This window comes from Gallus gallus, chromosome 3, assembly GCF_016699485.2.
Source record: "Gallus gallus isolate bGalGal1 chromosome 3, bGalGal1.mat.broiler.GRCg7b, whole genome shotgun sequence".
NCBI lineage: Eukaryota > Metazoa > Chordata > Aves > Galliformes > Phasianidae > Gallus > Gallus gallus.
Genome location: NC_052534.1, coordinates 18,402,064 through 18,413,101, shown reverse-complemented (window position 1 = coordinate 18,413,101; position 11,038 = coordinate 18,402,064). Strand labels below are relative to the sequence as shown.

Sequence of the window (11,038 nt, the reverse complement as noted above, 5' to 3'; positions counted from 1 at the left end):
AAGCATGAAGGCGACTGACTTTTTATATGGTCTGATAGCAACAGGACAAGGGGGAATGGCTTTAAACTAAAAGAGGGGAGATTTAGATTAGATGTGAGGAGGAAATTCTTTACTCAGAGAGTGGCAAGGCCCTGGCACAGCTGCCCAGAGAAGCTGTGGCTGCCCAAGGCCAGGTTGGATGGGGCCCTGGGCACCTGAGCTGGTGGGAGCAGCCCTGCTCACAGCTGGGGGTGGGGCTGGGTGGTTTTCAAGGTCCCCTCCAACCCAAACCATGGTATGATTCTTTGAAATACTCACTCCTGGACACATTCGCAAATGTTTGCTGCACAGGACAAGTTGAGATTCCAACACATAAAGCAGGACAGAAATCCTTCATTTCGAACTGAGTCTCAGGACAGTGGTTTCATGAGGATTGTTATTAGAGAATGGGAAATGAAGAAAATGCAGTGTGGTTCAAAGCAGACTGACTGCCAACTACATTAAAAAAAAAGACTGCAACAAGTCAGTGACTCAGCTGTCATTCAGAGGAAAAATGTGGGATGTACAGTAGGAAGGGAAAGTGCAACATGGGTTGCTGTGGCATGCCCCATTCTCGTGCCGTGCCATGCCAGTATTGCTGATGGCTGGGCTTGGGGCTTAACCAGCATGTAAGAAAGAAGCTGCTTCACCACCATTTCAGAAGGGCAAAGGGAAGTGGAAAGTTTACTTCTTGTATTGAAAGTACTGCCAGGAAAAAAGAAAAGTTGGGAAAGAAAAAAACAATACAAATTACTTCTAGGTATTTTTATGCATAGATCAGAAAACCTTGCAGAAAGCCACACAAAAGTCATTAGTGACTGTGACAATGGGAAGACAGTAGAGTGAAGAAAAATGTCTTCGCTCTTAATTATACTGGAGACCTTTTCCCTTGGGTTCTCTCTTGGTTAGAGTATTAATGTTCTGTAGTTAATTAGCTCTTCCTTCCTTCAGAGCAATTTCATTATTTTAATTAATATAGCATTGCTAACCTATTAATCCTGCCAATTGGCTGGAGGTATTGCACAAATGGTTAAAAACAAGCAGCAATTAAGATGGACCCGTTACTTATTGAAGTTTCTGAAAATTGAAATAGCTCGCTCAGCCCAATAAACACAGAAGCACACTGCAGGCCATCTAGGAATGTCCCAGCCTGTCTCAGGTAAAATTAAGTCCTGATCCAACAAGCCTTTTCAAGTCGTACGTAGTTCTACAGATGTGAACTGTCTCACAGGAATTGAGAGAATCAAAGCATTTCCGAAGGCCTGGGTGGTGTGTGGCAGCCCTGGTGATGCTGACCCCAGCTGCTGAGGTTCAGGTTGGGAGTTTCACATGGGTGTGGAGTATGGCATCAAGGCCATGTTGGCCTTCAGATGCCAACCAGAGCTCACATTTTTGAAGCAAACCTTCAAAGGTCATCATAAACTGCTTCTGGGAAGATGTGGGAGACTAAATCAGGAGGAGGAGTTTGTTTTGAGACAACCAGTAATTTAATGTGCTGTAGAGGGCCATCAGTAAAATAGTGGTTGAGTCTAGACAGCACTTGCACTGAACTGTACTCACGGTACAACATATTGGCACTTTCTGTAACCTGCTATTTCTTCAGGAACTCAGGCTTCTTTAAAAGAAATATAGAAAGATAGGGGAAATGTGTATATCAATAAAAAGGCCCAGAGGTTGGGTGGAGAGCAGGGCCGAACCTGCACAGCGCTTGGGACATTGACATAGGGAGATCAGAGGAGTCGGCTCTGCAGTGATAGATGAAATATCAACATTTTAACTGCTGTATTTGCTTGTGTAATGGCTGTGTGCATGGAGCAGGCACACCCTGCAATCACAGCCCCAGCTGACAGGGAACAAGAGAGCTCTGGCAGTTTTAGAAGGTGTGCACGCAGCAGTGGAGCCCTCCTTTCAAACCAAACTCACAGAAGCACAGACCTACCCGTTACCACGGCCTGCCATCTCACAGAGATGTTACCCCTTTTCCTCCCGGGAAGAAGGGACCAATTCTTCCACATCTATCAGAGCTCTCAGATACATTCGACGCATGAGCCAAAAGCAGCTCTATGCCAAAGCCTTCCTCCTTCCCAGGTGAGGATAATCATCCAGAAAGCTGTAGAAGTTATTTGGACGGGGCAATTCCGTGTGGGATTTCATTTGAAGAAAAGTATGATTCTGAAAGAATACTGGCAGCATTAATTTTTGTGTTATCGGACAGTAAACTGTAATGCACTGCAGCCCAGCTTTAACAGAGAAGTTTCACAGGCATATTATAAACAGGAACATTAGCAGTTTTATCATCTTGTTCCAGGTAATCATCTTGTTCCATATAATTATTAGCTTTTGCTTCTTGGATGAAGTAATCTTTTAAAATCTGTTCCTATTTAATTAGTCATATTCCCTACTGACTGCCACAGGCATCTCCTGTGCAGGTGTAGTCTTGAAGCTGTGAATACATTTTCAGAAGTGATTCCAAAAAGGAGCTGCTCAGACTGGAACCAGCAGCAGAAAACCTTTTCTGCATCAGTCTTACCATTCAGGACAAGAATATGATCTGCTCGCAAGCTGTGTAATGAGGAAACCAATTGAGCAGAGAGATCTGGTCAGGGGTAGGTGAAGGGATTAACATTTTAAAGATACAGCAGAAAAGAGGGTATGCTGCACTGCACTGTATCGCAGCCTGACTTTGCTTGCAATCTCTTAGTGCTCAGTGCTTGAAAAGCTTGACCTTAGCTCCTATGAGTTACCTGGGGGTTTAGGTGTACTCAGCATCACCCACAAGTAGATCTGAATTAACTGATCGGAAGGCAGGGCTCCCAGGGAGTAGTGGCCTGAGGGTGGGCTTTGTTTCCCCATTGACTGAGTTATGAGTCTGTACATTTATTTACTCTGAAGCACTCAAATCTTGCCTAGTCAGAGCTTTAGATGATGTCCGACTTAGAGAAGGTAAAGACCATCTGCTGGGAAATACACACCATTTTAAAAAACGAAAGCTGGGGCTTACCAGTGGTAGATTCATCTGTAATCTTTTTATCCCCACAAGCAGCTGATTTTCTTTAGGTGCTGTGAGAGGCTTCACGATTCTCCGGAAGGGAGAGATTGGTAGGTCACATTCTGTTCTGTTTTCGTAACTAGAATGAATAGCTTAAGGCTAAGGGAATCCTCCTCTATTCCAGAAGGCTTATTCTCCTGACCCCAGGTTATAGCACTAGCAAAACTCTTTGAAATTACTCCACGGTCCATGATAACCTTTGTAAATCCCACATTAGGAAGAGAGTTATAGCCACCAGTGTTCCATTTTTCTTTCTGTGACCCTCAACCAAAGCATCTCTTTGTTGCAGAAGACTGACTTCTCACTGAATATCTCTGCACAGCATGGTCAGGGAGAAAGCCATGAAGGGTCTCCTCTCTCTTCTTTCTCCTCCTGTCTGCTGCATTTGGCTGCAGTAAGGGTAAAAGCCAAACTTCATGTGATAGTATCATAATTATTATTAGTCTTGGATGATATCCCACAATGACATCAAGCTCACTGTAACATGTAATAAGTCAATAAAAGGATTAAACTGAACTTAAGCTCTTTCCAGCTGTCAATATCTATTGCCCACATACTTGCATCGGAAACAGAGAAGACTATTCTCTCTTAGAGAGTCTGATTTCATTTCCACTGAAAGAATTTCATGATGGCAAGTCCATCAGCTTCAAGAGAGATGCTCTTGGCTGGAACTAATCTAAAAAGAACAAAAATCGGGTTCCTAATGTTAATATATTCATCTTCTGCTTGGCTCCTTATCCGCATCATGAAGACATTGATTCAAATGTGATTTCAGGGTCTATTTAGATAGGTATCTAGTCAAGGACATTTTCTGTGGGGAAATTGCTCACATACCACTCCGTATATGTTGCTGGCATAACTGAAGGATCAGCAAAACCCATTTCTGCTTTTTCTATATATTTATTTCAGTGTAAACCTGAGCACTTACAAAGCACGCCAGGGTTCAACCTCATGGTGGATTTGTGTGCTGGGATGATATCCTGTTCTACAGGAGATTACAAATTCACGCTGCCAGCCTTTAAGCTTCTCACTTGGTCCGTGGGAGCCCTAGGCTTCTTACAGTCAGTTAAATCTCGAGGCGCCTAAATTAAATATTTTGAATAATCACAGAGAGACTAAAACCTTGACTTTCAAACATGGCTTCTGATTTGGGGAAACGACATTTCCGATTGCTCTTGGAGCATCTTGACCTTGACTTGCGTGTAGGAAGGACTGTAGATCTCATGGCCCTCAGCTGGAGCTGGAGGCATTAGATGTCTGGCCTCAGGCTGATCAAACTGGGCACATCAAGCAATCAAGCACAGTGAAATCAGAAGCTGCTTCTGAAAACAAACCCTCCAGCGCTCTGTCAGAGGAGGTGTGGGATAAGTAGATATTACTCCCCTCCATTCTGAACCCAGATGATGCGTCTTAAACACAATACTGCCCTTTGCTTGTATTGAGAGAAGGTACATAAAAGTCTGTAGAAGGTAAAGGTGAAGCCAAAGTGTTTCATTTATTTTTTTACCCAACAATGCAAACCTCAGAAGAATAGTGTATGGTAGGCATGCAGAAATGTACTGGCCATTTTAAAAGGGGCAAAAAAATTTACTGAGAGGAGGGAAATATTTTTGTCTTCTTTGTACAAATAAATTGCTTGTTCATCACAGCACAGTTATGAGTAAGCACGTGAGTTTATTGATGTGCAGTTATTGATTTTTTTCCTGTATATTATCTTGTGGTTGCACTGCCTGCCTCTGAGAAGTGCACATTATTATTGATCATTATGGAGCTGCTAACTACATAGTAAGTTCTCCAGCATTGCTCTGATCTTGTACCTTTTCTATCCTCTATTCTTTTTCAGACTTCCTTTTACTTTCCCAGACATTCTGCCTGCCTGCATAATATTGTTCTCTGACTTTTCTACAGTGAGATATACTTCACAAATACCATAAGTTCTAATATGGGCTCACACGTATCCATCGCATTTATTTGGTGCACCAGTCACTGCTGGAAACTTGCATAGCCTTAAAGCAATTTCTCATGATGAAAAAATAGGCAGCAAGTTAAATTTTAAAGCTGTCATCTTCTTTATGTCCTCAGAATGCACAGAGAATGAGATGGAGAGAACAAAATGCTGCTTAACTGCAGCAGTCAGTACAGCTGGATACCTGTGTAGAACTGAGGCCTAACTGATAATGCAGGTGAAATATCACAAAATGTGAGAAAGCAAAAGCTTTGCAATGTGCTGGAATATATTAAGACTGAGAAAACAGATTTTTTGTTTTCTTTTCAATTCTCTTTCAGTTACTTTATCATCAGACATTGCTACAAAGAATGGAAGGATAAAAATGGATTAAATCGCGGCATTTACTTAAGACATTCAATTATTAATGGAAAGAAAAAGTTATAACACTCATGTTGTATGAAACACCTCTTTAAATAAACCAAACAACAACAAAGAAGTCAGCAAGGAATCCTGAAGTTGCCAGCCTAAACTGCTTGATAACGTAGAAACAAAAGCACTTTGAAAAGACTTCTACAAATCCGCAGTAAGTCCCTATATCTTAGGTAATCCTGAGCTAACTAACTGAAAGATAAAAAAGTAAGCCTTTATATTTGGGGTCAAAGATAAATAAGTCCCCAAAGTCCTCAGCTTTTCTTGTGAATCTGATCCAAGTTCCTTAATCTCTAATTCCTGAGCAAGCAGAAAACAAAATGAGTTACAAGTCTACGGACAGAAGATTTCGCAACCCCCAGATCTGTAGGTTTCTCTTCTCCATTTTTAAGGCTATCTGCCTTGAAAGAAATCATTTTAAATGAAGTTGTCCTTTATCTCTCCCTCTCTACGATGTTGAAAGGAGGCCTGAAATGGTTGAACCTCTAAATCATTCATATTGCCTTGTTTTCCTTTCTCCTCGTATTGGATTGTCAGTTCTGGGTTTTCACAAGCCTTGCATGGAAATCTGTTGGAATTTGGTCAGGGTATGTGTCAATACTTCTCACATGTTAGTTAAATCCACCAGGAGGATATGATGCAAAGAGGAGGGCATAGTCAGTGCTGGATAGCTTCCTAACAAAGATTTCCATCCTCTAATATGTTCCTTAATTTAAAACCAAGTCAATAAAATGAACAGAAAAGAAAACAGGACTATCTTTCCCTCACTCCTTGTAAGCTATCATCACCATTATATGAATGCTGATGTCATGCAGTCAAGTGATGCAACATACAGTTGCCTCATTTATTCTGCAGCTACGTGTAGGCCTGGAGTTGGACCAAAAAATTAATGGCCATGGAGAATTTTTTTTTAAATCTGTCTTTCTATGCTTTTTCTTCCATGTTGCAGGTCATTTTCAGCTCCTATTCTGTGGGCGGCACAGATATTTGTCCTGTGTTCTCACCTGCAGATGGATCTGCCCATTCTGAAGAAGGCTATGCTGCTCAAGTCTGTCATCGCTTGTTGACGTAACTTTTTAATTAAAAACTGACAAGACGATGAAAACTGACTGTGCAGTTGTGAGTGATTGATTTATATGAAGTTACTTGAAAGGTTTCTCTATGAATGGAGGTTCTTTATTTCCCAACCAAAGAAGAATGTGCAAGCTACTGGCATGTTCTCAGAACCATAGAAGGCATTAGTCATGATGGAGTGTGAGGATTCTTTTGAAATGCTCATGAAATTTGGCAAAATTGGTCCCATTTTAAAATCAGTCCTGTGGATTTATGCTTTCACCAGGCAACAAGACAGAATAATGTTGTATAACTATTTTGAAGGTAAAAGTACCAGGCAATAGCCATAGTTCTATCTGCTCTTCACTGCTGCAGCTAAATCCTTTTTCTCAGCCTTGGGGCACAAAGTGAGACATGGAGCAGAACTTTGACATCACCCTATTGTCTGACAAATCAGATGACTTGTAGCACTGTTGTCAGAACAAAGCATTGGGATTGGCAAATGATTTATGACATGATCCAGTTAACGACCTAAGAGGAGTCTCTGCACGATGAGGTCAGTCAATGGCATTTTTAAGTAACCATCACCTTTCTCGCCTCCAGCAGTAGCTGCTTGTATTTGCCTCCATTTCTTCTATTAAAATTGCCCACACAATGCTGCTGGAAGACATCTACAACAGTTGTAAATTATTTTCCTACAGTATATGTTGCTGCAACTGTTTGTTCAACATCCTAATGAACACTCTTCCATCCACCTTATTAGTCATCTGGCAAAAGAGAATGGCTGCAGCATTTTTGCTCCCCAGCTCCACAAGTCAGTCAAATCATTTTGTAAAATGGTAATCAAAGATTTATTTTTATTTTTATTTTCCAGAAGAGATCAAAATGTCCTATTTCAGAAGGCTAAAATGAAATGCAGCACTACCAGGTACTGCTACACTATCACTTCCATCTTGAAATTGCGAAATTGGTCACTGTCTTGACTGGTGTTGCAGACAAAGATAGCTGGCATGGTGGCAGAAGCCTTATTAGCAACCCACACCAATTTTCCTGTAACTTGTAGGAGAGATTCGACGGAGAGCTCTGTGTTGACAGGTCATTTGGGATTTTAACAAAACAACCAAGTTCAGACCAGTAGATGCATGCATTGGTCATGTAGCTGTAGGTCTCCAGAAACACTCCACATGTGAGTAGGTTACAGAACTTGTATTTTTTCTCAGTGAGGCAGGTAGCAATCTGCCATAAACATGAAGAAAAGCCAGTCTGAAGAAAGCAGAGCTAACTGCTCTGGTAAAAGAAGTACTGACTCTAAAAGTGCAGGGTGTGGCTAATGGCGTCCACAAGCCTTGATATGAAAGGATAGGCTGCTGTCCTGTAGCAGTGCTAAGGAACAACGTTGAACTGCCATGTGATGTGGTAGGGTCTGAAAGTGGTTTGCCACCTCTCTCAAGGAACCACCAGAATGTGCAGTCCTTTAGGGAACATTTCCAAGACAAAGAGGGAATAAGGAAGACACTGTGCTGGCCTCTGTACCAAGACAAAGCCAGAGAGCTTCGTGTGACACCGACAGACAAGCTGGACCACCTTTCTTCAAGTACTGCATGCAGAGACTCTGAACATTATGTGGTGGTTATCCATTCACGAAGCACCCAAGACTGCAGCGCAGGCACTGAAGGCAGCAAAACAAACAGTGTAAAAACCCATGGAAAGCTCTTTTGATCTGGTGTGTGCATTGGGATTCAGTCAGGAGACTCATTAGAGCAGCCAACACTGCACAAACCAGCAGGCCTGAATGTTGCACAAGAGCACGGTACAGAGAGGAATCCTGAAGCTCTTAGGCCACTGTTGTGACAGGGCGCTTCTCTTGCACAAGGCCTCTGCAAGGCTTTTCATGATTTCTGAGGCTTTCCCTCATTGGGGCTCCTATACAAAGAGAACCTGGGGCATTATGGAGTGACTCATCTGCTGACCAGATACATCTATTTACTTGAAACACCACAATGCCCCCAAATTCACTGCCCCTTGTCTTGCCATGTTCCAAAGCATCTCATCTTTGTGACATGAAGGCCTGGGGAAAGCGAAAGCCATCTGTACTACATCTCACCACTTCATCAGGACTCGAGTGTGAAATGAAGATGGGGTGGTGCTAAGGGAGCAGAAACATTTTTGTTGTATTTGGCATGGGAACTGATGTTAAGACAGTATAACCTTAACCCCCTTCCTTCTTTTTTTTAACACTGCTTTGGGCTGTTTGCTGCCATAGCTCCCACAGAGCAGTAGGCAGTGCACAGAGATTGGCCAACATGTAGTTCAAAAGAGAAAGAGGCAAGAGAAGGATCTGTTCCAGGACTACTGGATCTAATCCAACAGAAGGCCCTCAAGCATTTCCTGGAGAATCCTCGGGGGACCAAAATGGATATCATTGCCCTGGAAAGAGCTCTGACACAGACACTGCAGGGGAAGAGCGTCAGGGATTAGCTTCTTTTGTGATCAGAGCTAATGATTGCAGCCCAGACTACTGCACTCTGGGGAAGATATAGCAGCCTGGGGTAAATAGGATCCCTCCCACTGCAGGCAATAGGCAGTTCCAGCCCTGGAAGATAGAGAACAACAGATGCATCAGAGGTTTTTAACCAGTTTGGTTTGCAGACCTCTAACACTTTTCCTGTGGAGGTCTCACTTCATATACGATTAACTTGAACTCTCCGCTTACTTCATTACTTACCTACATAACTGTCAAAATGTGAATTCATCATTGTCTTGTTCAAAAAACAATGGACTGTATGGAATGTATTTTTACATATATTTTTTCTTACTATTCATCTTGAAGTAATCTTAGCCTGATACCCCTCAGTTGCGAAATTTCATTGCTATGCAAACTATAAATAGCACAATATCCTTCTATGCTGTTAACTCCAAATATGAGTAAATGCAAACACAGATTATTGGTTAAAATACATTCCTTCCAACTCTTTTCTCATTGCTGAAAGTGGGCATAGGATCCTGTTTCTTTGACCACAAGAGGCAGCTTGCCAATGCAGTGTTTTTGACTTACTTATGTACAGAGGATCTCTTGACCTCTTTCAGTTCTTCAAAATCTTTCTCTTCTGCTGACAGGTGTGCAATAACCAACAGTCCATTAGCTCCCCTCAAGTACGGGAAGGCCATAATGAGATCTTCCTGGAGCCTTCTCCAGCCTGAACAAGCCCAGCTCCTTCAGCCTTTCTTCACAGGAGAGGTGCTCCAGCCCTTTCATCATCTTCATGGCCCACTCATATCCTCCTGTGCAATGGCTTACTAAGTTGACACGGCAGCAACCTTCTCACATCACTGGTGTCCATATAACAACCCCCCTCTTTTACAAAACTGGATTGCAAAAGCCATTAGCAATCCAGAGTTATGAATGGAGAGTTTTTGTGTCCATGCTCTGCTCCACTCACTGCTGCTCCAGAAGTGGCTATGGATGAATGCTCCGCTGAAGTATATGCTCAGTTTGATCAAGACCAACACCTAGGGAAGAAACAGAGCCACTCAACCCCTATGCTTTGTGGTGGCCACCCCGCAGTGAGAGAAATCATTGGGTGAGGATGAAGCAGTGCATAATCCCAGCAGGGGCTGCCCTCCTAGAATGCTGCTCTGGTCATTGCAGCAATGGTGGTCAATAAGGAGGATCAACAGTGGTCAGTAAAGAGGATGCTATAAGCCAGGGTTGTGGCTTGGCTATATTTAAACTCCATGAAGTTTAATGGGGCTTGAGCAAACAAAATCTGGCAGCACAGTATCTATGTGTAAATTCATCGTTGTCACTGAAAACACTGCGGTGTGAGCTCTCCAGGGAGGGCCTCTCCCTCACCCACATCCAGGCTGGACTACAAGCACTCCAGCAGCTTTCATGCAAGCCTTCCTCCCACTAGAAGGAATTGCATGAATGCAGCAGGCAATATACATTCAGCTGTAACCCATGGAAAGCGTTTGAGGAGCCATTTGGCCTCAGTCCAGGCTCAGGCCAGCTGAGCGCCTGTGGGAGCACGGGGCTCCTCACTGCCAGCATTGTCCTGGGGCTGACAGCTGGGGAGGAGCGCACCGAGGAGGCTTGGCAGAACATTTCACATTACTCAGTTAGTGCAAAATATTGGTATAACATATGATGTTTTGGAGCAACTAGCTGAGTTATCGTTAAAAGTCTCCGAGTGGGGCGATATTCCTGTGCTGCCCGAGGCGTGCGCAGCCATCTGTTTGTCGGATGGGGATGCGAGGGGCTGCATCACGCTCCAGATGTTTTCCGTGTCATCCGAGCACAGGCTGCCTTCAGAAACAGAGAAATCGAAAAGGAAATTCCTGCATAAAGGCAAAAAGTTCGTGCCATTTATGGTCATGAGTATTTGAGGATGACATGATGATAAAAAAATTGCTCAGAGTTATTGCCAGTTTGTTCTGACAAACACTTCTGGCTTATCTCATATGATGGCGTCCAGTGCTTCTAGAGCTTTACAAAGAACTGATCTAGAGACAATTAGAATAAGTGAGACCTGCCCTGTGAC

At 43.0% G+C, this 11,038-nt stretch overlaps 1 long non-coding RNA gene across 1 annotated transcript; it reads left to right on the top strand.

Annotated features, from left to right (window-relative positions):
- Nucleotides 1–231: 231 nt before the first annotated feature.
- LOC121110454 lies at nt 232–6,553 on the top strand. The gene is made up of 3 exons (XR_005858118.1): nt 232–5,250; nt 5,354–5,598; nt 6,394–6,553. It is a non-coding gene; the product is annotated as an uncharacterized LOC121110454 (long non-coding RNA).
- Nucleotides 6,554–11,038: the final 4,485 nt, after the last annotated feature.